The sequence below is a fragment of the Vicugna pacos genome, chromosome 34, assembly GCF_048564905.1.
Source record: "Vicugna pacos chromosome 34, VicPac4, whole genome shotgun sequence".
Classification (NCBI taxonomy): Eukaryota; Metazoa; Chordata; class Mammalia; order Artiodactyla; family Camelidae; genus Vicugna; species Vicugna pacos.
In genome coordinates, this window is record NC_133020.1 from 11562746 (window position 1) to 11577786 (window position 15041).

A 15041-nucleotide genomic window follows, 5' to 3' on the forward strand; every position below is an offset into this window, starting at 1 on the left:
TGGAAAGGGTGGACTGAAAACTGGTCTAGTGGCTGCCGGGTTTCCCGCAACCACCCTGGAACAACAGGAAACAAGGAAACCACAAGGGGTCAAGAGGAGGGCACTGAGCATCATCCCTGCATGCAGCACTGGCACCACAAGGAGGTCGGGCAGAGCACACAAGCCTCCCTTCTTTCCAGCCTAACCTGGTCAGCAAGAGCATGAAAAAAAAAATCCTTTAACCCATTATACAGTTAAGCAGTTACAAACACCATTACAGATATTGGATTGTCACCAATGACAATAGGGTCCTGCCTGGTTTACACTTGTGCCAAGGACCCTTTGACAAGGGCAGTGCAGGTCAAAGTCAATTCTTTCTTCAGCTTCCCTGATCTGAGACCTTGATAACTGATTCAAGGATGGCTTAAGCTATCCAAACTCACATGTGTCGGTGCCTGCCGACAATCGATCAGGTCCAGAAACCTGTGCTGCAGGACTGAGAAAAGGAAAGACGTGACAAAGAGACGACAAGACAAGCTGGGGTTGAGAGGGTCTCACTCTAGCCCGCAAGACGCTAGGTCAAGAGTGGACCTCGAGTTTATTTTCAGCAGTTCATTTATATGATTTTAACCCATTAGCTCATACATTCCTGCACGTAGGCAGCGGTATTGTTTTAGGGTACATTAACAACGTGTACTAAAATCATTAACTTAAAAGACATCATTATTGTTTACTGTTCCCATAAACCCGGATCAACTATTCCCCAAAACAGGATCATATGACCAAAGTCATAAACTTAGGTATTGTTTCTCTAAACTATAAACTAACATCGTGACTCGTATATATTTAACTCAGGTGATTGTTCTCTATAAAGATCACTGATTTGTGTGCCGATCATATCTCTCTCTCTCTGAAGGTCCTTTGTGACTTAATGGCCTCAGGAATTAGCGCACCTGGTGCATTCTTTAGTAAAAGGGGTGGCGGGACAGAGATTGTTCTAACTCAATTGACCTTTGAGCCGGGCGCCCCGCACTGTGGGAGTTTAGGCCCAACTTTTGTGCTCGGCAGCCTCAATCTCAGAGCCTGGCGCCCTGCACTTTGGGGCTTTACGCCCAAGTTCTGTGCGCGGCAGCCCTCCGTCACGAGTGGCTCCCCGCACACATGCCATCAAAATTATTTATTTATTTTAAATTAACATATGTAGCTCTCTAGTGACTGGAAAAAGTTTAGAAAAATTATATAGGACCATTAGCTACAACACAGTTAGATACAAATGAGATGTGAGATCACCTGAAGGTATATTTTTCGTTTTCCATTTCATAAATGAACCTGGATTCCCAAAAGAAAGGCAAGTATTCTCACTGCTTGCTCACTTTCAACTGGAGTCTTTCAAAGAATGCCGTGAGTTTAAGTACATAATACGGAACGGATGATTCCGTTAGCCTTCACGGAGTAAAGTGAAAGCACACAGTCAGCTCTATTGATGTGCACACTCTGTAGGAAATCACAGAGAACATGTCATCTTTGAAGTTTGCTTTAAAAACCTACTGTGTTTACAGCTTGGATGACAGACTCGTCATTTTATTAATGACGAGTGACCAGTTGTCATCACACATGGGGAAAAAAGTGACATATTAGTGGTAAACAATCATGAGACAAAGCCAATGTCAATACTTACAATTTTAAGACATAATTAAAGCTCATGAGACAGCAATTATGAAAAGCCAGCGTGACAAGGTGAATGCATGTTGACAGAAAATCTTCATACTGATAGAGATACGTATAAAATCTTATTTTTACAATATATATTCCTATCACTTTTTGGAGGTCACGTGTACTTATGAACTGTGTATAAACGTATGCTAGACTTTTTCCTCATCTTATTACCAGCAATACACTGTTAGTACTTACAATATAAATCCTTTTCAATTTGAGTGCATTTTATGTAAGATTTCCTAGGTTTAAAGAAAAAAATCTTCTGGGATATTGTTTTCTCTTTGGCTTCAACAAGACATCAGAAAAGCGTTAATACCCAGAACACGTAAAGGAAAGAAAGTTAACTAAAATAATTTAAAAGCTTCCTTAATTTTTGCTTGTTAAATCGTCTCTTGTAAATAAGGAACTTCAAAATTTTATGAAGTTTTAGGAATGCTCTACATAAGGAAATCAAAACAAAGAAAAGAACGGTAAGAAATATCCAAATAACAGTGATGAGCCACGTGGCAGCACTGGTCACAAAACGACACTTAAGGTGAATCTGTGCAGAATGACCTCAGTGAATCCTAGAGAAAATACACAAACATTACTTTGATGTCTGTGTACCTTGTGGCATTTCTTTCTAAGAGTTCTTACCTGCAGATATTTCCTTTGTACCCTATTCTGACATATTATTTCCTATATATTGTTGCTCAGGTTTTAATTCAAAATTGAGGTAACAACTTACAAAAATATAGAACAAAAGTAAAATAGTGAAATGACAGGAAGTGAGATTAACAATTCTAATAAAAACATTGATCACTTGGGCAATTGGCATGGTCCTTGTTGTAAGCAGGAGGTGAGAAACAGGTAGGGTCCAGAGGGTCATGAACTTATATGGCAGGACAAAACCAACTTTTATTACTTGTTCTTCCTTAATGATTTATCTTTTCTGCTGCTTGGGATAAAAGACATTCTGTCACAGTGTCCTGGGAGCCTGACATTATCCCTACTGACAAGTAATGCCAGATAAGTTTTGTTTTGTTGATTTTCCATAATGAAATCAGACACTGCTGTTTTTAAAAATATAATTACATATAGATAGATGGATGATTGATAGGTAGATAAGCTGCTCATTCCTACATTTGTCAGTTCATCTAGCTATTCCATTCTGTTTCTCTCTCTCTCTTTCTCTCTCTCTCTCTCTGAAACACACAGACACACAAACACACATAAGCAGAAGTCCAGTGCAATTGCAGAGTAACCTGTGGAACTTCTTCAACATATATATCCTCACTCGGACCTCACCCCATAAAACATTCATCAGTGTATCTGCGATCGGTCCTGGTTATCTTTGAATATCTAGGATTCCTTTTATTCTAACTTCCGTTTTATTAGGAATGACACTATGCATGGTTTGAGTATAAACTATGATGTGATTATTTGCAAAGAAATAAAAAAGATGTGACTTTACAAAAGGGTGACTATAGGATTCCTTTAAAAATCATATCCTCAAGTGAATTCTAATTGATTCAACTGGGGAAAAAAAATCTTGATCTACAGAGAATTGAAACATATTTGCTGGGTAAAGAAAGATACATTTTGCTATTCTTTGTATGATATGGTATCCTATGTTGACTCTACCCCTTGACTCCATTCTAGTGGAATACAAATTCCAATTAGTCAGATTATGTCACTTCTCTGCTCAAAACTTTGCAGTGGCTCCACATTCTCCAAGCAAAAGCAGAACTTAATTGGCCGAATGATCTCTGACTTGCTTTTTGACAAGCCCGATGCCCTGTGCTCATTACACTACCCCCACTTGCTCTTCTTCATGGAACTTGCCAAACATGCTTCTTCCTTGGGGCCTTTGTTCCAGGTTTTTGTTTTGGGCTGTTTGGTTTTTTTTTTTTCTTTTTGCGCCTATTTTGTCCCAGACATCCACTTAACTACATCCTCACTCTTTTTCTAAATTTCATTTTCTCATGGGAATTATCCACCATCCTATTTAACATTTCATCCTGTCCACACACTTCTAGCTACTCACAAAGCCTCATATGATGCTTTCTTTCTTTAGTCCAGCAACTTCTCAGATCCTGTATAATTTACCTATTTAGGAACCTAATGTTCACTGTCTGTTTCTCCATACTGAAATATAAGCCCCACTAAGTAAGTGTTCTTGGTCAGTTTTGCTCAACAGTATATGTCCAAAGCCTAGAGCAATGCATGATTGACAGAATAAATTCATTTCTGATTTATGAAATCTATTTAGAATAAATACTATGATGTGACTGATAAGGGCTTAATCTCCAGAACATGTAAACAGTTCATACAGCTTAATAACAAAAAAACGAACAACTCAATCCAAAACTGGGCAGAAGACCTAAACAAGCAATTCTCCAATGAAGGACATACAAGTGGCCAACAGGCACCTGAAAAAATGCTCAATTCCACTAATTATCAGAGAAATGCAAATCAGAACTACAGTGAGGTATCAGCTCACACCAGTCAGAATGCCTGACATTCAAAAGTCCACAAATGATAAATGCTGAAGAGGGTGTGGAGAAAAAGGAACCCACCTACACTGTTGGTAGGAATATAGTTTGGTGTAGCCACTGTGGAAAACAGCATGGAGATTCCTCAAAAACCTAAGACTAGATTTACCCTCTGACCCAGCAATCCCACTCTTGGGAATGTGTCCAGATGGAACTCTAATTTGAAAAGATACATGCACCTCAATGTTCATAGCAGCATTATTTATAATAGCCAGGACATGGAAACAACCTAAATGTCCATTGACAGATGATTGGATAAAGAAGCTGTAGTACGTGTGTATATATGTACACACACATATTACAGAAATTGACACAACACTGGAAACTGACTATACTTCAATAAAAAAAAGACTGACAGAGAGAGAGAGAGAGAGAGAGAGACAGTCATAGAATAAAAAATAATATATAATTACTGCTTTATTGCCATGTGTCCCAGAGTGATTAATGAGGTTAAGGAGGAAAGTAGATAGAGTCATGTTTCACACCTGGATTCTTCAGTTACCTCCTGTCTTAATCCCTTAACGCCAGGAACTGCTTGTATGGAAAAGAGAGGATAGGGTAGGATTTCCAGGAAATAACTCAAGAATTAACTAGACTCTGTGGGTAACCAAATGTGACATTTGGAGTAAGGCTGAGTGTCCTGCTAAAACCCAAATACAGAGGTATCAGAAGAGAGAAAGAGAGATGTCAAGAGTATTATGTTAAAAGAGAAGATAGAAAACTCCAAATAGGAGACCAGTCTTTTACACTTGTCACTTGCAGAAGTGGTAACCTCTTGGTGGCTCTTACCTACAATCCTTTGCAAATCTAGTTGGGAGTTTTGTACGAACACTAGACCTAAGGAATGGGATTATTCCCCTGTTGTTACCCAAAATGCAACTGATTAAAGCTCAGTAAGAGCTCCACACAACATATGCAATTAAAGCAAACCAGGAAATGTATGCATTATAGGAAATGAAGCTCAGAAACAGTGCTTCTTTGTAAAGCTAATAGGATAGTCTCTCATGCTACATTGGGATAAACAAGAAATAATCACAGAAAAACTGCAAAAAAAGAAACTACTAAAAATTACAAACTTATATTAAAACTATAATGTAAAAGAAAATACACAGTGCAGTGACTTATTATGCATGAGGTCTTGGGATCCTGACAGTCTTGTTTTTGGCAAAAAAAAATTAGCTGCTTTTCTGCAGTTTTGTTAAACCTACACAGATGACACAAAGGACAATAAAACTTAGCAAAGTTATATGGGGAAAGATAGTCAAAATTTTTATAAAGCAAGCACAAGAATCAAGGTCTTTAGAGGATGCATGTTATAAGCAGTGCGATGTGAAAATTATTATATTGCTCTTTACAGAAGTGAAAACCATTTACCACCCACCATGTCATTTTCGATACAGAATCACACTTTGCCTTGTTCTTTCTGACTCAAAAACAATTATCTCCTTGTTTGTTACAGTAATAAAGATAATCATAATTTGTCTAATAGCGTTCTTTTCCTCCTAAGGGTTTAAGCACTTTAGAGTAAACTATTCCACTTGTCTTCGTAAGAACCGTGCAAAGTAGGTACACAGAGATAAACGGCCAACCAAGATGCATAAAGGAAAATGTTTCAACCCGGAGAGTTGAATGCTTATTCATCTTGGTTGTCTGAGCCAAAGAGAGAGTCTTCATCACGCATACAGACTTGAAATTTTCGTGAGATTCCAAGTATTTTTTCCTTGATCTCTGAGGTAAATGGTGAATGTTTTTATTGCTTGAAATTTTGGCCTGACTTAAATTGAGATATATTGTCAAATTTTTGATCTAATGGTATTTTACTGAAAGAATAAAGACACATTTGTTTCCTAAGGATTTTTGGCACAGCCAGTAGCAGAGTCCTTACTTAACAATTACAAGCTCATTTAATGGGTATGTGTTTCCTATACAGTAAGTTTCATGTGTTAATTAAGGCCAAGAGTTAATAGATATACCAAGCTAATGATTTAAGAGAATGTTGCATTCAAATACTTCCAAGGAACTCATACATGTAAGATCTTTTATAGACAGTACGAAATCATCTGTAGAATTAGTGGATGAAAAATGATCATTCTTTGTCCTCCTAAAAGAATAGTTAAGAATTATTCCCATTGACTCTAAATTGTGAGTTTGATTAATCCATCCTAAAGCATGAATAACTAAACTAAATTTTCTAGGGTTTCAAACGGTTAATTTTAGTCACAATTTCTAAACTTTGGGAAATATGTTCAAATACGGGAAAATCCAAGATTGAGTGGAATTTGCTAAATCCTCTTGTCTTGTTTTATCCTGTGAGATGTAGTAAACTCTATTGTTTTCTTCCTATAAATTAAAATGGGAGTATCTCAATCATCTAGCTAATTCATATGAAAGAATGTTGAAAATTGGAGTTTAAATTGTATCATTTATAGCCAGCAAAGTTAAAGTTTCAATCCTTTTTTTTTTTTTTTTTTACTGTTTTGAGCCAGTGTATTATTTGGACTGTAACATTTTGTATTATCATCATTAAAACTGATACAAATGATTATAGAAATATGAGAATTAAGTATTTTTTCTATATTTAGGTTTACTGATCCTGGCTTCATAAAGACATAAATGTAAAAAATATGGTTATTTCCACACTGGCAAAATGCAATGTACTGTTTTGCAAAACACACTGCACTGTTTGCACATTTGACACTGTTACAGCTCTCTTTCAAAATGACGTTCTTTACATCCATGCTGCCAGCCCTATCGATTCCATTTGGTGGTGAAAACAAAGCCAAGGTTTATGGTGATGATATAGAATTGAGTACAACCATATTCTAAATTGCCAAAAAAAAAAAAAGCAGTTGGAAAATATAGCTATACAAAAAGGACTACATTCCTTCCCCTTTTGTATAATCAATTGACTCTATTGACTACATCTAAATTTTAATAACTTTTTTTGCCTTTTGTATCATTCTTTATTTTTATCGCACTGTATTTTCATTCGTATTGTAGATATTGACTATCTATTTCCAGATTCTTGTGGTAACAGGTAAATAAGCAGATGAATGGATAGGTAGGTAGATAGATAGATAGACAGACAGACAGACAGACAGTCTATTAGATAGATAGATAGATAGATAGATAGATAGATAGATAGATAGATAGATAGATAGAATGATGGATGAATACTCTCAGGAGTGGGAGGTAGTGGAGAGAGAGAGAGATTAGAGGGAGGTAGAGGAAAACAGTATAAAATTTAATCTGAAGAACCTTAGTAGAAAAATGTCTTGCTATCCCTATCTTATAAATTAGGCAACTGAAACTCACAGGGATTAAGCACATGGCCACACATCACAAGCTGATACGTACTGGAGTCAGGTCTGTGTGCAGATCTGGAGAGCATGAAGACTGACCAGTAAATTAACATTTAGATTGTTGCCCACACTGAAAATGGTTAGAGATCACTAAGCATATAAAGACTGGAGATCAGAAGCTTATTTCCCACACATTTGTAAGTCACGGAAAAATAAAACAATGTCAGAAAAGGAATTTCCAAATGAATTTAATGAACAGAATAAGCAACATGTAACTTACAAAACTGAAAGATTGATAGTCTGTTTTCATGATCAAATTTATAAAAAAACTTATTTAAATGTTCTGTTTCATTTGATTTGTAAAATTGTTCATCTCTTATCCAATCAAATTAACTAGAAGGGAATCATGGCTTTTCACCAGTTCTTCTTGCTTTTCAGCACCCAGAAATTTTGTTTTAGATTTTTATAATCCCTTTTCTCTTTGTTGAGTCTAGCTCATTGAGACCTTGTCTCTCATTGCCAATTTAAACAACCCGTCATCACGCAGTCTGTGAGGTTCCCTGAGACTCCAAGTCCCTCCACGACCTGTACACATTTTTTCCCGCCCAGTATGTGACAGTGGGTTCAGAACAGTTACAGCTGGGGAGCCCATAGGATGTGGTACCCTAGATTCTGATTGAGAACATCAAAATAAATAAAGTATGAGAGTCATTTCTATTCTACACCATGAAAATAAGAAATCTATTCAAGTAAGGGTGTTACCCATATGTAGGTTTTGCAAATACTGAAAACTGATGAAATTGGCCTCAGGGTATAAGAAGTACAAAGAAAACTACTTCTTAACTAACATTGTAGCTTTTATGTCCTTAGACATTTATTTTTAACTTCGACTATTCTAACACAGCAAAATGTTATGCTTCTTTTTCTAAAGCTTAAAATTCTATCAATTATTTGGGATATTAGAGTTGTAAATTAGATATAATTTTTAGATTTTGAGATATTTCCAAAGATAATAGATTAACATTAGGGTTTTATATACTGCAGAAAGAAATAAGTCCATACTTAATAAAAAATTATAAGGTCTCAACAATACAAAATAACTTGTATGGAGTTATATTTTATATAGTCACTCTTCCAGGATAATAAACACACTCCTCAGTTACTGAAAATTCATAAAAATTATTTATGCCACAGAGATAATATGAGGCGCAACAGTGTAGAGGGACTGATCCTGTGAGCTAAACATTATGATAAATAGCCATAATTTTATTATAAAGATTTCTGTATTATTTAATATACAGCATGAAGATGTAAAAGCTTATCAATTTTTTTAAAAATGTAAGTTTCAAAGCAAAAAGAAAATTAGAATCTTGACTCCATAAAAAAATTCTCGTTCCAAAAGACTCAGGATCTAATAAAGTTTTGTGTTTAAAATTATATAAAAGAAGTGAAATAAAATCAAAAATAAAATTACTGCAGCTAAGTCAAAGTTCTCTTTTAATTCTAGGCTTCATGAAGTCTGTTGTGTGTTTGAGGACAAAGCTTTCTGGCAAGTGAGAGGAACACTGTATGGTAAATACTGGTGTTCTTTGGCCTTATTATCATTGACCAACTATATAAAAAGTTTATGTGCTCATCACATCATGGCACAGATGACATATTTCAAAGAGCCAGAGCCATTGTTCTCTGAAGTTACCCGGTTCAGACCATCATCCAAGCAAGAGAAATAAAACGGATTAAGAGGTTTAGCAGTTCTCAACATCAGAATCCGTTCCAAAGATGGTGTCTGCTCTGACAAAGACTGGGATGCGGCTTTAGCCAGTGCATCAATTGTGCTCAAAGAGCCACAATACCACCGTCGGCTGTGGCCATGAGATAAGAATTCTGGTTAATCAGAACAGTTCTAGGACACACACAAATGAGATTACAGGACAGGGACCCAAGTTGTGCCAAAACTCAGGCTGACGTTTTTGTCTTTAGCTTAGACAGATGGGATGGCTTAAAACACGCATACCACATTGTCTTTTAAAAAGAAAATTGTGAGGGGGGAGCAAAAAAAGGTTTTCAAGGACAAAATGTGACAAAATGACAGAGAATTTGGACTTAGAGGGAAAAACCAGGAACTAAAACCTTTTACAACACTGGCACATTACTGTGGAGGATTTTGGCAGGACATATTTACAACAGATTTCACGTAGGGGACAGAATCCAAAAACTACTCCTCCTCTAATTATGAACCGAATTCTCCCCTCTTTGGGGAAAAAAAAATAGAGGAGGAAATAAAAATAACTTCATTTTTGGATTATATGGAAATTTGAAAGGAATTAGCCCAGCAGGATAGATTACCAACTGGAAAATTTGGAAGGAAAGTAAGGTCTGGGATTTCAGGCTCCAAGCCGGTGGACTCGGAATTTGTCACAGAGGTTAGTTCTGTCTCCGAAGGGGAGCCAGCTATCCTGTACAAGGGTACCCCCTGTTGGCTGGTTGGCCAGAGAACACTGGCAGGGCCTGCTGTGGCAGCTGCTCATTTAAACTTCTACCCTGAAATCTGCTGAAAGGAAAACAAGAAAGATTTGAGAGAAGGGACAAGGAGGAGAAAGGAAGAAGGAAGAAGGAAGGATGCCGTGGTGTGAGGAGGGAAATTTGGAATGGAATTTTCCTTAATCCTTTTGTTAAGATGGAAATACAATCAAAGGCAATTACAGAAAATAGGGGACAACACTGTGACTAAATTTTATCCAAAGACATTAAGCCATTGTCAACGCCATTGTGTATCTAACACAGTTTGCTTTTTTTTTTTTTAACCATAATTGTACCTCTGATTTATTACAGCGCAAGTCAAATCCTCATCCTTTTCCAAAACATTTTGGCAGGTGATTCAGAGGTCATAGAATATGTTTTTATTCAAAAAGAAGACAATGATAAGATTTTATTTCTATAAATGATACAGATAGGGCCTGAGAACTTCTTCACCCTTCTCAATATTTAATCAATGCTGAGAGTAAGCTGAAAATTAACAGAATTCTGAGATAAGTATGGCTATCCATTAAAAACATGACAGTGTCTGAAGATGCAGAAGAAGGAAAAAGAATGCCTGGGAGGGAAAAAAACCAACAAACAAATCTCTGTGGTGTGTGCTGTGATCCAGTCCTACCGTTTAGGTTTTAACAGTAACGTGGAATAATAATGGAAATAATTCTGTCTTAGGAAAGGTACCACAGCAGTGTGCTGAGCTGGAGTATCAGCAAAATCCAGGGAAGTCTGAGTCAGGTTTGTTGTAATCTTCAGAGCGAGGACACGCTGGGGTTCGAAAAGGTTAATGAACCACTTGTGGCAGACCTTTCCCTCACATTTTAACTCTGTTTTATTCCTGATAGAACCATTAACTTCTACACTAACCTTTCTACTTGTTACTGTTACACACATTCTACCCACTAAGGCTCCCTATTGATTTTTGCCAGTGAGGTTGTATAAAATGTAGCTTTAAATACATGGTTTCTGCAATTGGGTTAGCATCAGCCAGTGTGTGTGAAGACAGAGATTAATTCTCTTGTTTTAATTTTTCTTCTATATTGTCATTCAAATACTCTTTTGTCATGACTGTTTTCCTGAGGAAACTTCTCTAATGCTTTCACATTTGCACTTTTTAAATTCTATGGCAAACACAATTTTCTTGAATTTCTTAGTTTTAAATATTATCTTTATCCTAAATATGCTAGAAGGTACATAACTTTATTTTCCTGTTGCTCAATACAAGTTTTCCAACATTTTCAATTACTCTGAGCTTACGCGTGTGTTATGGAATGAGAGATTAAGAACAAGAGATAAAAATAATTCATATAAATAGACAAATAGTTATATCATGAGAATTTTTATCTAGAAGCCTACATAATTCGCTAAAATGAATGTGTGATATTCTTGAACAAAAATATTCAAGACTAAATTTAGTTCTGTGAAAATCATGTCAAAAATACAAATTCAGTATGCCTTGAATAAGAATACTATGAAGATGTTAGCCCTGCCATTTTAATGAGTTCCCTTCTTTGTTTTGAGGACTTTTAATTGGTTTTGTTATTTTTCTCATTTTAAATACCACCTCCTAAAATCAATATTCTTCTTTTAAAATATTTTCTATTATTTTTTCAGTTTGAAGATATTTTCTTCTAATTTAGAGGAGTAGGGACATGAAAATAGCTGGCAAGAATAAAAATGAACATTAATTCATTTATGCTATCTCACCTCTGGAATGAAATTAGAATATGGTTAGATCATGGACTATCTCCTTCCTAGACTATACATCTGAAGGCTGGGAAATATCTTTACTTATTCTAAAATTTAATATCCTTGCTCAAAACTTCAGTGCTTATTCTAAGATCCCAAATATCAAAACAGTTGCTTGATGACCCAACATATATTGAATCAATCATGGTAATTAATAAAAATGATTAAAAAGGCATGGTTCCTTCTCAGTTGTGAAGGAGTTCACAAAAAGTCTCCCAAAAATGTGGCCATTTGGCACGTGGATGATTTTGACTCAGAGACAATCAAGATCCAGCAGATTCAGGAAAAACTCTTACCACTCCCTTAACTGCCTAAAAGAATTTAGACGGAAAATCTGGTCCAGGAAGAGAACCATCACCAGAGATGACTACAGAGAAAATGAGCAAGGTGTCCTAAGCTATGGAGGAGCTGAGCTGGACCTGGAGATCAAAATACTCCCTGTGCTTCATTGTCTCTGCACGGTATGGCAAACCTTCGTTTGCCAAACATTTGTTCCTCCCATCTTCCTGTGAATTGCCTTTGAAGTCCCAGACCTCTACCCACTTCTCCTTAACTGAGAATCGCATCTAAACCTCAGTTGCCTGACTGTCTGTAGGTCTCATATTCTTATGGGACCTCTGTATGTATGTAATTAAATCCGTTTTTTTCCCATTAATCTGTCCTATGTTAATTTAATTATTAGACTAGCCAAAGACCAGAGAAGTGGAGAAGAAAAGTTTTCCTCCCCTATGGTAGCAAATGTCTAGATTTTTATGAAGCTTGTAAATTCATTAAATAATTAAATATCAAAGTATGCATGAGTAAATTTTATTTTGCAAGAGATAATTAAAGGCTACCTTTGCTCATCTTTCAGTTAACCATTCTACGTGGAAAGCCTAAATTTTTAACTAGGAGGTGATAATATATTTTTGGTCAACAAAATATCTTGAACGGAAGACCAAGTAAATAAGAAAATACTTGGGATTTTGGAAGTTGTTCTTATCAATCTAACCCTATAAAGGGATACAAATGGATGCATTTCAGTTTGAGATACTAATACCATGGAAGTGTTAATTCATTTTCTTTAAAGAAATACATTTTCACCATGAGAAACTGGATTTTAAGCAATCAGCAATTTTGTTTTACTTCTGGGTTATTTGATAATATACAGCAGCTGGACATGGCTAATTATTAGATGTCACTTCTCTCAGATAGTGAATTAGCAGTAAAATTTAACAGCTCTGAAATTTAAAATGATAGCTTTGATCAGCTCATTTATGTCAGGCTGCTGATCAGGAGATCAGAATCACCTGATATGATGACAGAAGTCTGAAGGTGGAGAGGAAGACAGGATGCCAGTTGACAAAGTGCACTTTGGGTGGAAGATCCAGAAAGTAGGTGAGTGACAGGAAGCAGGAAGCCTACCAGGAGGAGCATGAATGCCAAAGCAGTGCCTTTGTTTATTTTAAAAAGAAAGGCACAGAAGTATGATCTGGAACCTGCATTGCACTTGGTGTCATCTTCCTTTCAATTCTATCTAAGAAAATGAGTAACGCCCCTAGAGAAGACCGTAAAGAAATTACTGTTCTTAGGAGAAAGCCAACATTTAGGTAAGGCAAGGTAGAGGAACATCTCAGAGGGTAGCTGACACCGACGGCCTCTTTCAGTTGTAGACGGCACTGTGGAAACCTTGGGGCAGAATGAGACAGAAGGAAGTCAGCCAAGGCTCAGACAGATTTCCAGAGCTTCAGGTGGCGCTGGGCACACTTAGGGCTGACTGGTTTAAGCCCGTGAGCTTCCCCAAGGTACTTCAGATGCTACCTGAAGGGGGTCTGTTTATAAAAGTGTGTGGACAGAATTGCCTTTTCCTTAATCCACACGTGTCATCGCCTACAGAGGAAGAGGCTGTGAGTGTCGGAACTGAGCTAGCAGACACGAGTGGGGCCCTTCCCGTGGCTGAGGGAGGTAACCAGCAGTCCTCCGAAGCACAGTATTTAATCTCTGTATGTCCAGGCTCTGCTTGATCAGGGGCCCCAGGTCACACGACATGAGGGACCTGACACCACTGTGTGATCGTATTTGTGAAAGGAGCTGTGGTATTACTTACATTGCTGCTGAGTCTGCAAATCCTCTTTCTTAAGAATAAACAGATCAGCTCCCTTACTTTAGGACATTTGTTTTCCATGGATGACCAGGTCACAGCTAGGGTGACCCTAACCAGAGCCTCCAAGTTACAGGGACCCTACACAAGACTGTTCGTTAGTACCATTAAATACTGAAGGCCGCTAAATAGACCGTATCATCTTATTAAAATTTAAGCTGTAATTGATAGAGAAATATGCAATTGTCCTTGGAAAAAGGGAAATATATCCATCCTGTTACCCCATCCTTTATCCCAAGCTCTGTGCCAAGCACTGGAGGGGAAAAAAAAAGAACAGGAAAAAGTGTGTCCCTTCAAAGAGCTTATTGTCTAGTTGAGATGATAGATAATTTTATTACAGTATGGTATGTTCTGTGATAGTGGTTGGTGCAAAGTACAGGAAAGGTCACCTAGGAAGGGGACCTATTTCAGTCTTGAAGGGGTCAAGAAAGGTTTATTAGAAAATTGTACCTACTCTGAAACATGAAGCATGAGTAGGCATTAGGCAAAAATCGCCTGAGAGTCCCTCAGTTTAAGAAAGAGTGTGGTCCAAGTTCTCTCAGGAGAGGACTGAAGCCTGGCACGTTAGCAGAGACAATACAGACAAAGCCCCCAACGAATGGGATTCAACAATGTTAGCTAGTTGTTCATGACTCTGACTCGCACGACCACTGCTACCACTGTAATGATAATGACAATTCTAGATGAAAATTTCCAGTGTGTAGATGGAGGAAGACAGGTAGCTGTGAACGTACTTGAACTACATGAAACTGGTAAAACATGCAGCATTCAGTATCAGGTTGCTGTGGGGTGAGAAGATGCCACTCCCAAAGCAAGAAAGTTAGAAAGCAACTACTACTTCAGACCTGAGATCTGCAAATGTGATCTACTATTGTTGGCTGGAGTGACTTTTTTTTAGATACAGAGTGCAGGTTTTCTCAAACACAAATACATGATGGAAGATTAAAGGGCCTTCCTACCTCCACTCTCGGCAGCATTTTGCTATCACATAAATCCTCCCAGAACACGGATGGCACTCTGGAAAAGGAGTGGGAGGCCCTAGTCCTGAGGTTAGGTTTCCAGGGGGATGGGGCTTCATTATAATCAACG